We start from the raw sequence: 13,415 nt of genomic DNA on the forward strand, positions 1-13,415 counted from the left end.
CCCTATGGTGGCTAAAATACTTTGAGCCTGGAAGGACAAGCACTCAACATCGTTTATGCAACAGTATAAAGACATCACTTTCCCATCTACATTTGAACATATTTCATATGTTCCATTTCATGTGGATACCTATTTGGACACCTGGAGGGCTTATATTAGCTTATATGTTTAATTTAAGAGTCATGTACTGATGATCACCTAATCTGCAATGTGAACAGATGGTAGTCTGCTGTTATTACTAGTATTATTTGTGGGTGACTGGGTTTATAGATATAGATTAATTCTAATTCTTTTTTTGTCTTTTCCCTTCTTAATAGTAATAATAATAATAATAAAATTTACCAGTTGCTTTTTTGCCATGGCAACTTACAATATTTTAAGCAAAAACCAAACGCATACGTACATTAAAACCAGAAAAGATAGAAATAAGGGAAATCACATTGAAACATCTCACCCACAAAAGGTGAGATAGTTAAAAGGCCATAGAAAGTTAAAACCCAAAGGTCAGGTTAAAAATAGATGTTTTAAATCAGGAATGAATAAATAACTAAACAAACCCTGGCTTAGGATAAAGCATACCATGAGCATGAAGGTATCTGCAACTGTAAGGAGGGCCACGGATTCAAATGCACACCCATTATTCTAGAAAAGGCAGTGCAGGCAATAATGATTGCCTTTTATTATTACAACATGCAAATAAACAAATAATGAAAAAGACCATGACTGTAGCTGTGTCCACAGTGCAAAGAAGGGCAGTGGCAGCGAGTAAGAAAATTGTCCAGAGACAGTAAAGGTCAAGGTAAAGGGACCCCTGACCGTTAGGTCCAGTTGCGGACGACTCTGGGGTTGCGGCGCTCATCTCGCTTTACTGGCCAAGGGAGCCAGCATACAGCTTCCGGGTCATGTGGCCAGCATGACTAAGCTGCTTCTGGAGAACCAGAGCAGCGCACAGAAACGCCGTTTACCTTCCCGCCGGAGCGGTACCTATTTATCTATTTGCATTTTGATGTCCTTTCGAACTGCTAGGTTGGCAGGAGCAGGGACCGAGCAATGGGAGCTCACCCCATCATGGGGATTCGAACCACCAACCTTCTGATCAGCAAGCCCTAGGCTCTGTGGTTTAACCCACAGCGCCACCCACGTCCAGAGACAGTAGCCTAGGTTAAAACTGGACATGACCAGAGACGTTGGCTCCTAGGGGCCAAACCCTATATTTTGGGGGTAAGGGTCAGGGCCCCCTTATGCTCCCAAAAATGGAGCCAAAGAGAGGAGCCAAGCCTGACAGACCTCTAGCGGCCAGCTTCTTCTTCTCCTCCTTCACCTTCTACCATGGAAGGAAAGGAGCATCAAACAGCCTCCCACCAGGACTTCCCTCCCCTCTCCTTTCCCCTACATGAGCCCTACAGCATCCACAGATCTGCTCTGGAGGATTGGGGGTGGGGGACGACCCAGCATGTACAGTGGTACCTCGTGTTAAGTACTTAATTCATTCCGGAGGTCCATTCTTAACCTGAAACTGTTCTTAACCTGACGTACCACTTTAGCTAATGGGGCCTCCCACTGCCGCCGTGCGATTTCTGTTCTCATCCTGAAGCAAAGTTCTTAACCCGAGGTACTATTTCTGGGTTGGCAGAGTCTGTAACCTGAAGCGTCTGTAACCTGAAGCGTATGTAACCCTAGGTACCACTGTATTATTTTTTCCTCATGGGGAGGAGGAGGAGGAGAGGAGGTCAAAATCCCATTGCTCAAGCAGAAGTCATTCCGCAACTGCATGCAAGTCAAATACAACTCGTAATAACCCTCACAGTTTCTTCATTCCCTCTATATCCAGCATTCAGGATTTGAGTGCCATTGCATATATAGGCAAAACTGAACCACACAGACACACACACACACACACACACACACACACACACACACGGAAGGCATCAGCAGGCTTGGCTGGAGCCCAACGTCTGGGAGAAATACAATATATCTTTAGATGTAATATATATATAGAGAGAGGGGGGGTGAATCCCAAACAGTCAGAAGACAGATGTGCATGCTCAGCGGCCATGGATTGCTGGGGGGGGGGCAGTTGTGTGCGTGTGTGTGTGGGAGAACAGAAAGCCTGGGTGGGACAGGGAATGGAATGAAGACAGCATGGCAGGAAGCGGGCTAGACACTTCATGCTGCAACTCCATGGACCAATGGTTTGACACTATAAGGCAGTTTCCTATGCTCTTAATGCAATTGTGAGACTGGACCATCTCCTAAGCCAGGCATAGGCAAACTTGGCCCTCCAGATGTTTTGGGACTACAATTCCCACCATCCCTGACCACTGGTCCTGTTAGCAAGGGATCATGGGAGTTGTAGTCCCAAAACATCTGGAGGGTCGAGTTTGCCTATGCCTGTCCTAAGCTTTCTTTTAACATCATAGACAAATGGGTCCCTACTTTGGCAGCTAAGGAAAGGCTGTAGCTCAGTGGCAGAGCATCTGCTTTGCATACAGGAGGTCTCAGGTGCATCTCCAAGTAGGGATCAGAAAGGTTCCCTGCCTGAAACTCGTGGAGAGCTGCTGCCAGTCAGTGGAAACTGGTCCATCATGGTGAATGGGGCACTCCCCACCAACCTCAGCCTGCCCTTAGCCAGCTCCCACCTGCCTGCCTTCTTACTTACAATAAATCCAGAGGGTGTCACTCAGTGGTGTAGCATGGGTTGCCAGTGCCCGGGGCTATGCAAAGGGAGAGAGAGGGAGGGAGGGACAGAGGGAGGGAGGGAAACAGACAGAATATGCATGCACAATCAACTGCTTAGCGGCACTTGTGCCACCCAGGAAATTGCAGGCACAGAGAGAAGAAAAGAAGAGTCATTTAGTTTGCATGGAGAAGCCAGTTTCAATGGAGCCCAGCAACAGAAGTGCGTAGCTGTACTGAGGCAGCACCGGGAACCTTTGGCCCTCTAGATCAGGGGTAGTCAACCTTTTTATACCTGCCGCCCACTAATGCAGCTTTCTTGATGGTAAAATTTCCTTAACGCCCACCAGTGCTCAATGGAAGGAGGATTCAGCTTGTGCTGTAGAACCCCCAACTGCCCACCTAGAATCCTGAAACGTCCACTAGTGGGCGGTAGGGACCAGGCTGACAACCCCTGCTCTAGATGATACTTTACAACACCCATCATCTCCAGCAAAATATGGCCAGGGGTGATAGAACTGCAGCAACAACTAGGTAGAATTTAGACATATATAAAAAAAATGCTGTGAAAATGCTTTTTAAAAATGTATTGAATTTGCCATTAGCTCACCATCACCATCTAGTGTCACATTTGTATAATGCATTTATAACATTGTATTTGCAGCTTAATACCTGAGTCCCTAGAGGGCTAGAGGCTCTCCGTACCTGGTGAAGATGATGCTGAACAAGATGGACCAATTTTCTAATTCAGTGTAAGGAAGTTTTTGTGTTCTTATCAAGATTGTGCAGTGGCCTTCTCTAGAACTGAAATGTGACTTTTATTATGTTTTATTATTATTAGAAGAGGCATTTGTGGGTCTCTGATTCTTTGCATGCATGCACACACACACACTGCTGTTAGATATATATTTAGATTTTATTTTTTTAAAAAAGAAGCTTTGTGTTGTTTAACAAAACTTGATCATTAATTTGAATTGTGCATAAGCCACGGTAGGGGCCTAAACTGGATGGAAACAGCCCAGGATACCTGCATATAAAATTATATAAAAATCTGTACATCCACCTGCTGTTAGACGTAGCAGCGGCGGTGTTTGAAAGTTGGCAGAGCTACTTACAATATTTGCCGAGAGAGCTGGCTACATCTTTTCTCTCCAGTTGCTTCCTGGGAGCCTTGGTAATTCTGATGTTTACTGCTGTGGCATTGTAATCTTGTAATCTTGCCCTGGCAGAAAAGGCAGAGCAGCCCCCCCCCCCCGCTCTTCCTCCTCCCCTTCCCCAATCTGCTGCCATTGTCAGGAAATAATGAAACCGACAAACAGAGAGACACATTGCAGAACGCCCATGTTAGTATAATTAGCAGCCTCTGAGCTGGGTGCTCTGTTGCAGGGGGAGCGAGCGGGTGGGGGGTGGGAGGCGGGTTGAGCGAGAAAAATAAATAATCAAGCTAGCAAAGCTCAAAGGATAGGATTGAAGAGGTTGCAAATCATGCCTGGAGTGGCCGTCCTCACATGCTGAACTCTGTAATGGAGGCAGGGAACAGGGTTTGAAACCAAGCCGGAACACAGGTTCTGCTCCCCAATCTCTTCCCATGTTCTTCGTTTACTCTCTCTCTCTCTCTCTCTCTCTCTCTCTCTCTCTCTCACACACACACACACACACACACACACACACACACACAAATATTTACAGTGGTACCTTGGGTTACAGACGCTTCAGGTTACAGGCGCTTCAGGTTACAGACTCCGCTAACCCAGAAATAGTACCTCAGGTTAAGAACTTTGCTTCAGGATGAGAACAGAAATCGTGCGGCGGTGGCACGGCAGCCCCATTAGCTAAAGTGGTACCTCAGGTTAAGAACAGCTTCAGGTTAAGAACGGACCTCCGGAACGAATTAAGTTCTTAACCCGAGGTACCACTGTACTTTTGTTCACCTATAAAACATGCAGTCCCTGTTCTCGACATTGCAAGCAAATATACCTTTTTTTACGGAATGCTCTGCACAAATGCTCCATAAGGGAAAGGACATAGCTCAGAGAGGACATCTGCTTTGCATGCAGAATGTCCCAGGTTCAATCCCTGCCATCTCCAGGTAGGGAAGGAATGAGCCTTGTCTGAAAACTCGGACTATGCACCAGATTTGGCCGAGTCCTAAACCAAATGGGGGAATCTGAGCATTGGGTCAAGTTGGGTTGAGACAGTCCCAGATCAAGCAGCCCACAGGAATCAGGAGCTTTCGGGGGGCATGGCGTCAGGTGGGAAGAAGGAGACACCATGAAAAGGACCTACCTGGCACCTACATCTCTGTGGAAGAAAGTAGGGGTCAGTGTGGATGGATGCCACGCCCTCTCCCCCCAGGCCACGCCCCTCAGTGGCACTGCTTCACAATCTCCTTGAGGGTTTTTGTCGGCTTAAAGGTGTCACTGAATTCTGATAACGCCTCTTCCTTGCCCAGATGGAGGACAGAGTGTGATGTGTCGGGTGTGGAAACTGCTCTGTCCACTTTTGTCTCTGATCCCACCCGCCACTGGCACATGGAATTTGGAAGGCTGACCAGCTCCGAATGCGGCCCTCAGACTGAAAAAGATTGTCTACCCCTGCCCTAAAACAACTGACTCCATTCCCTCTGAAGATTTGCATCGCTACCCCCAATTATTGAGAATTTTTGAATGAGTCGCTGCCGTATAATTTGGCTCGGACTGGGGAGGCTCACATTTGTATTCCCACTCAGCCAGTAAGCTTTGGCTTGAGCCAGTCACCAATATGTCAGTCCAACCTACCTCACAGGGCTGTTGTAAGCATGGAAAAGGGGGGGTAGGTGTGAATGGGAGGGTGAAAGAACCTTCAGGAAGAAGAAGAAGAAGGTGGTTCAGAGCACGTCGCAAGCATTAGTTTGCTATAATAATTACAAAAACCCTGTAAAGCACAAAAGCTGAGAGAAAGTCGCTTGAAACACTGATCTACTGAATGCAAAGCAGAGCTGAGATTTAAAACCTGGGAGTTCCTGATTTATAGCTCAGTGACTTAACCCCTAGAGTACTCCAGCTTTACAACACACTTTAAAAGCAGGGATGTCAACCAACGGATCAATTAAATATACAGTGGTACCTCGGGTTACATACACTTCAGGTTACAGACTCCTCTAACCCAGAAATATTACCTTGGGTTAAGAACTTTGCTTCAGGATGAGAACAGAAATCGTGCTCCGGCGGCGCGGAGGCCCCATTAGCTAAAGTGGTGCTTCAGGTTAAGAACAGTTTCAGGTTAAGAATGGACCTCCGGAACAAATTAAGTACTTAACCCGAGGTACCACTGTACAAGCTTTTAATTTTCTTAGTTTGGTTTCTAACCACACACACACACCCGGGCTGTTTCCCCTTCCTTCTTTTTCCAACCGATGGGATGGTCACAATATTTGTAAAATAATTGTCAGAATTGGTCGTAACAAAAAGGAATCTATTGTGCAAAAAAATCATATTGACATCTCTAAAAATCGCAGCGAAGCTCTCAATGTATTTCATGCTCAGCGGATCAGGATACTCTTTGTGTGATATACTTATCTTGATTAGATTGTAGATATATATTAGCTAACTCATCGATCATATAGCGTTTATCAAATTCAGGATATTTCCCCCCCCCCTCCCTCAGCTGAGAATAAATGGTGACAGGATAATCCATGTTTTTATTTACTTATTTATTTATTCTGATATTTTTTTCATCCCACTCTTCCTTTCCAAGGAGCTGAGGGCAGCCATACACCAGTGTTGTTGTTGTTTAAAAGAGAATAATACAAAATTTTAAACAACTAAATAATACAGTTCCACTGCATACAACATTCACTTCCAATGCTGATAAAAACACATTTCCTTAAAAGTAAGTCCCACTTAATTTAGTGGAGCTTCCTCCCAGGTATGTAGGTATAGAAAACTATCCCAAGTGTACTGAGTAATGGGGAGTCTAGGAGATTGTGAAACTGGTTCTCCAAACCATGAGTTACTTTCAGATCAGGAAAGTATGAACAAAGCAATGAGCCCTGCATTCTATTTTGGTTCCTGCTGAACATATATTTTGAACCATATCATGTTCTTAATATACTTTTCAACTTTATTTAGCCTCCAAGCCATCAAAAGCTGGGGACTTTTATCTCATGCAAGCACCTTAACTTCAGAGATGACAACCCTAGTTGCTCTGATTTTGGCTCTAATTGTTCTTTTAAAAAATGGGGGGAGGGTCCTACTCTCTGCAATCTGAGATAATGAAGCAGAACCAGGAAACAGCCACAGGGCAATAATACCTACACCAGCAGTTCTTACTTTCCGGAGGCTAGAGAAGAGACTGACCACCATTGCCCTTCGCTCTGGAGGAAGGATGTGGGGGCCAGCTGCATGTCATCTAGCCTGGTGAGAGGACCCCTCCCCTCTGAACTGCATTTAAGCCAGGCTCCTTGGAGTGCCATAAACCAGTGCCATAAACTTTATTGTCAATTAACTCTTGCTTTGCTTTGTGTTTATGTACTTAAACCTACATTATGATGATGGTGATGAATAAATTCTGTGTTGGATAAATTGTTGATTTTTTTGTCATTTTTAAATTTAGTGACATGCGATGTATTTGTATTTTGATGCTTGCTGTAAGCTGCTTTGGTCACAGATCATTGTGGAAAAGTGGTGTAAAAGTAAACGCAGTCAATAAGCAAAATGTTTTTTTCTCTATTCTTTCCTTCTTGTTGCTTTTGGTCCAGTTTCACTTTCTGAACATCTCAAAGGTAAAGGTAAAGGGACCCCTGAGCATTAGGTCCAGTCGTGGCCGACTCTGGGGTTGCGGCGCTCATCTTGCTTTATTGGCCGAGGAAGCCGGCATACAGCTTCTGGGTCATGTGGCCAGCATGACTAAGCTGCTTCTGGCGAACCAGAGCAGCGCACGGAAACGCCGTTTACGTTCCCGCCGGAGCGGTACCTATTTATCTACTTGCACTTGACATGCTTTCGAACTGCTAGGTTGGCAGGAGCAGGGACCGAGCAACGGGAGCTCACCCCGTCACGGGGATTTGAACCGCCGAACCTTCTGATCGGCAAGCCCTAGGGTTTGTGGTTTAACCCACAGCACCACCCGCATCTCAAAGACCTTTGAGCAAATGACCGCTCAAAATTCTCCACCCTGTTTGTGAGCAGAGAAATTGAAGGGTGAAGGGTGAGTTCACTAAATTTCTCAAGCGGGAAAATAATTTTGGGCTCAACATTAGCAACAGCTCAGCTTCTTTCCTTCCCCCATCCCAGGGTGTTGTTGTTTGCTGCAAGCAGTACAAAGTGCAACTGTGTTGTCAGCTTGAGCACCAGTTTGCACCCTTCACAGAGGCCTGGACCTAGCGCTATGCCAGGGCATTGGGGGGGCACTGCTACAAAAATATGGAGGAGAATAGTCAGATAAAATTATATGAAGTGCCCTTCCCTCATCTTCTTTCTTCTTCTGAGCTAACTAATTGCTTGCTTCATCTCACCTACCTCCGACTTCCTTCCCTCTCTTGCTTCTGCTATTCTCTATTCCTTCCTTAACCTCTCTCTTTAATCTTACCCTTTCATCTGGCTGTCTCCCAGCCAGCTTTGAGCAAGTTTAATTTATTTGCCTAAAAAAAAACCAGCCCCTCAAATCTTCTGCTCTTATGGTTGATCAATTTCTCTCTCCTCATTTTTCTGACAATTGCTTTTTCTTGGGATGCACCAAAAACTTTAGTCTTGGGATCTAAACCAAAGACTATCCCACCTATTTGGAGTTGTTGCATTAGTGTTTCCAAGTTAAGAAAGAAGGAAAGAATAAGCTGTAATTTAGCAGTCACATCCATTTCACGGATTCGGTAACGCTGCCCAACGGCAGCCTGATCTTTCGAGAAACGCCCTGGCAACAATTGCAATAGCCAAATGAAAGGAATGGTGGTAACAAGAAATATGCTAGCATCACGTGTAACAGCACTAAAATATGATGATGAACAATATGGAAATATGACAGCGTTATGCTGGGCACCATATGAAATAGAAATTAGGACCAAAAAGCAGTCCAGGACCCTCTGAAATAGCAAGCCAGCCAAAACACACTTCCAAGTAGAAGAATGTTATGCACATCCTATGAAGTCAGCTTTCAGCTCCTTTAAATCAGAGGTGGCTAACCTGGGGCCCTCCAGATGTTACAGGGCTAAAACTCCCATCATCTCTTATCATTGAGCCATGCTAGTTATGGACGATGGAAGTCGGAGTACAATATTGGGAGGTCACAGCTAGCCACCCAGAGAACAATGTGTGTTGATGATACGAACTGAACAAACATGCAATGGTCAGTTGGACCATGGCCACAAAAGGGAGCAGAAATTGTGCACAGAACATTGTGAACATGTTGAATAAGAAAAACTCTCACTTCCGCCTCCCCAATACTGATTGTGTTTGTGGAATTGGAAAGGAATTCAAAGAAAAGCAGTAAAAAGAAAAGAAGACATATGCCATAAGAATGAGCTCCATTCACAAAACTGATGGACGTGACGGAAATAATGGCAGCGTACAGAGTACACTTTTTTAAAAAAAATAAATGAGCAGTGAACACGTCTTGGAGAACACAAAAAATATGAGACATTAAGTGAAACGAGGGGGGGGCGGGATGACAAATGAAAGCAGTTTGACAGGAAACACTTGCTCTCTGCTCCCCTTCTGAATTCTTTTGAGCTGTTTCACACATTACACAGAATGAAGTGGTTGAGTGAGATGGTGGAATTACAGACCAGCCCACTTCATATTGCGGGTGTGGAGGTTGTTTCTGAGTCCGTCCCCCCCACGGTAAAAAAGCTTCCTGCTAGCTATAAACTTGCACTGTTTCATCCTTGCACTGTGCTAATTTGTTATATGCAGGCAGATGTTGCTGTTTTTAGATGCAAGGGATCTGGGCAAAACAAATATGGAATTTTCCAAGGAACCTATCGCATCTCTTAAAAACATCATCTTTCATTACATCCCTGACAACAACCTAAGTACGGCACATAGTCAACGCAGCAGAAGATGTTATCTGCAGATGGATGGTGAAGAAAGTGGATGGAACAGATGCTGTCTCTCAGAAGCTGGACTTTGCATTCAGTTTGTCAGCAGAGTGTGGCTGTGGGTGGGTTGGTGGGGGGGCAGGGAAAATATACTGTGGAAAGATGATCTCTAACATCATGGGATGACTCTGCTTGCTTCAGTGCCTGTACTGATAGTTTTTCTCAGTTTAGCACAGGGTGGCTTAGTCCAAAGCATTTTCCCGCTTGGGAGGTGACTGAGCCGAGATCAGGGTCTGAAGGCAGATAATACAACCAACTTGCTGAAGCTATGTAAGACTGGGTCTAGTAAATGAATGAATGATGGGCTGTCTGGGAGCCCAGACCAACATCTCCATGATGAAAGAAAGGTATTTTAAGTGATATACAGAGATGAACTAGCCCATTTTAGTCCAGCTTTCCTTTAGCATGAGACAAACACCCAGACACTCTGAGCTTTACACCAGCTGCAGTTCAAAGTACAAATTAAGCACAAGACAGCCTTAATTCAAAAGAAGTAACATAATTAAACAGAACTGATTCTTTGTCCTTGAACACATGCCCGCATGTTGTTTCTCAAACACCCATGCCATACAGGTTTCTTTCTAAACCAGCTTTCGCCAAGTGATGTCAAAACATATATGTAGAGATATACGGTGAAGAACTTACTGGCAATTCAGTCCCATCCTGTGGCTGCTTTCTTCAGAAGTGGGAATCAGTGCCATGAAGCTATCCCTGTGAAACCAAAGAAAGAGGCTTCTCCCAACCCCTGTCTTTACTCCAGGAGAGCTTTTCATCTCCTCTGAGCAACCGCAGCAACTGCCGTTGCCGCAGACGCTCACCAAAGTAGCTGCTGAGATCTTCTGAGGCGTCACCTCTATTCCGCCCACCCCATTCTGGTCCACGGCTTTCTCTGAACGTATGCTAACGATTGCCACAATCACCTCCCTCCTCCTTCGCTCTGAAAGCACCCAGGACCGTCCACATCAACTGAACCAAGATTCAATTACCATGTTGTGCCCGAGCCTTTTGCCAGAGACATGCCTAGCACCAAGCAGTGATGAGACGATATAAGCTAGTCCCCTTGGAAAGGATAGGCTCACATATCCTTGACTGGATCATGGGGCAAACCGTCTGCAAGAGACCTGCATTGCACAAACTAGAGCTCAAATATATCTCAAACTCTGCTCCCTGGCAAGAGAAAATGCAGCTCCACGAGTCGACGCCCAACAAGCCTCCAGTAAATTTAAGGCAAAGAAACAAAACCAACAAAACTGGGCACAATTCTATATATACAGAGAGAGATGAGGTGTGGTGTCTCTAGAATCTCCTTCCAGAGTTTTCCTGGTTGCACAGACAAAGACTTCAGTGTGCAAACACTTCAGGCACAGCAGCGCCTCTTGCTTAGAAGGGAGCTGTCCGTGACCCTAGTGCTGAAAGCCACTTCAGAACTGGAGACCAAAGACTTCAGAAGCTTCTCAGGGTTTATTTCCCCTTTGCCCCATTATTTCTAGGCACAGGTATGGGAGGTTTTAGGTTTGCCCTGCCACTTTCCCTGGGAAAGCCTTCTGTTTACTGATGAATCAGAGCAGTCGTCAGTCGGGTTTTCTAAGGATTGAAGTTCTGATTCAACAGCAAAACAAGAGCTTTTCCCGGGGAAGCAGCAAAGGCAAACCTCTCAAACCTGAGCCGAGAAATCATGGGACAAACAGAACTTTGGCTGAGCACACAGTGTATTTTGCACAGGAGGGAGCTGTCCAAGAACCTGGTACTGAAAGCTACTTCCGCGCTGGAGACCGCATTCTTCCAAGAAGCTGTTCCCAGTGGCGAGGCTGGCACTAACCCAAATGTTTAACCTGCCCTACATGGCTGTTTTCCAGACCGTCCTAATCTAATCCAGTTAGAAATATTAGGCATATCATCAACAAGTGTTTTGGTTCCTCCCTTCTATTGAAATTGGCTATTATTATGCAAACACTACCAGCACAAAAGCATCTCATATCCACTTTTTAAATTATTTAACAATGGCACTGCAGGAGAGATGACTTCCAGACCATGCAAAGTTCATCAGCTACAACAATTTATTCTCCCTTTCATCTGACCATCTGAGAAAGCTTAAACAAAACAACAACAACGGCAAAGCAAAAAACAAACAAATAAGTGAACAGAAGAGGAGAATTTGGAAAAAAAAAATTTTAAAGAATCAGATCACCAGGTTTCACCCACCATCCAAACTCTAGACACCAATATTCTCCTTTCTGAAAAGTCCACTTATCTGTTTGGGTGTCCTGCACTGGGGAAAGGACTAATCCCTGAAGTTCCTCTCATTGCTAAAATTCAGTGGTTCTGCATTTAGCCTCTAAATGCATGTTTTAAGGCTCTGTTGTTTTGGGACCAATGGCTGGCTTCACTGTGATCAGAGCTGCACTTCTCTCAGGTTGGCATTAAGGAAAGAAAATAGAACAGTGATAGCTCTAATTTCCGTTAATGCAGAAAATCAAAAGCCTGGGCTGGAATTCTCCGCTGCAGCAACCATTTGACAAACAGCAATCAGATAATTGGGGATGACAGTGACATCCAATGAAGCCCCTTTGTTAGCTCCCAGGGTGCGATTGTTCTCCAATTCAATTTGCACTACAGAGAATTCAAAAGAAACCATTTCTCCCCTCTTGTAAAGTGGGGATGGGGGGAGAGAGAGACTGAAGCCCCAAGGAAATGAAAAAAGAGAGAGCTTCAAAGATTAGATTAAAGCCCGATAACACAATCAAGAGTTTGCAGAATCCTATTATTAGCACTCAACAAGTTCTGCAAAGGGCAATTTGCCCTTTTTGCAAAGAGAGGATCCTGCAGTGTCATTAATAGCTTGGATCTCCAAAGAGAAAAAGGGGAGAAGGGGGAGGTTGGAAACCTAAATTAAATGCATAGTGAAAGAAAGCAGGAGGGAGGTGGGAGAAGCTTAGGACATTAGCAAAAGGAGATAGGAGTCAGCTTGGCTACCATCAAAGGCGTAGCTGAGGGTACCTTCTTACCATAAAGCTAAGCTTGCATTGACAGAGAGACATCTGGAAATATTAATAAAATAAACAGGGAGGGAAGAAACGTAATCAATGCAGGAAGGGTTATTAGACAAGGAAGTGAAGTTCAGATATATCAGCAAGAGGAAGCTAGTGAACAGATGGGAAGCCAGAGAAGGAAATGACCCTGATGCCCAGATTCCACAGTAGAGACAGAGGGCGGAGAGCACTCTACTTTTTAAAAACCTTTCACACTCTGCATATCCAACCTTGAAGATCCATAAGTCGGCTCAACAAGAATGTAAGCATTTTTAAAAATTAACAGGATAGAAAAATAATGTCATAGAAAGGAGAGGGGACAAAAGGATAATGGAGAAGCCCAACAAAGCCAAAGGAGGAATAGGGGTAACTTATTAGCCAGGATCCCCAAGGCCTTAAGGTCTATAGAGTAACTGCCAAAAAAAAAAAAATCAGCTTATCTTAGTGGCAGAGCATCTGTGTTGTATGCAGTTCAATCCCCCAAGTTCAATCCCCAGCATCTCTAGGTAGGGTTGAAAGCCCAGGGAGCCACTTCCAGTCAGTGTCGACAATATTGGGCTAGCTGGACCAATAGTCAGACTCTGAATAATTCAGCTTCCTATGTTCCTTAGGAGATGGGGGATCCTGGGGATGGGGTG

General features: G+C 44.9%; 1 long non-coding RNA gene across 1 annotated transcript in view; it reads right to left on the reverse strand.

Annotated features, from left to right (window-relative positions):
* Nucleotides 1-4,391: 4,391 nt before the first annotated feature.
* Nucleotides 4,392-13,415, reverse strand: part of LOC310749805 — an 83,001-nt gene continuing 73,977 nt past the window's right edge. The window contains exon 3 of the long non-coding RNA XR_014541804.1: nucleotides 4,392-4,508. This is a non-coding gene — a long non-coding RNA (uncharacterized lncRNA). The remainder of the gene's footprint in view (nucleotides 4,509-13,415) is intronic.

Source organism: Podarcis filfolensis (assembly GCF_964270895.1).
Source record: "Podarcis filfolensis genome assembly, chromosome: 14".
Taxonomy (NCBI): domain Eukaryota; kingdom Metazoa; phylum Chordata; class Lepidosauria; order Squamata; family Lacertidae; genus Podarcis; species Podarcis filfolensis.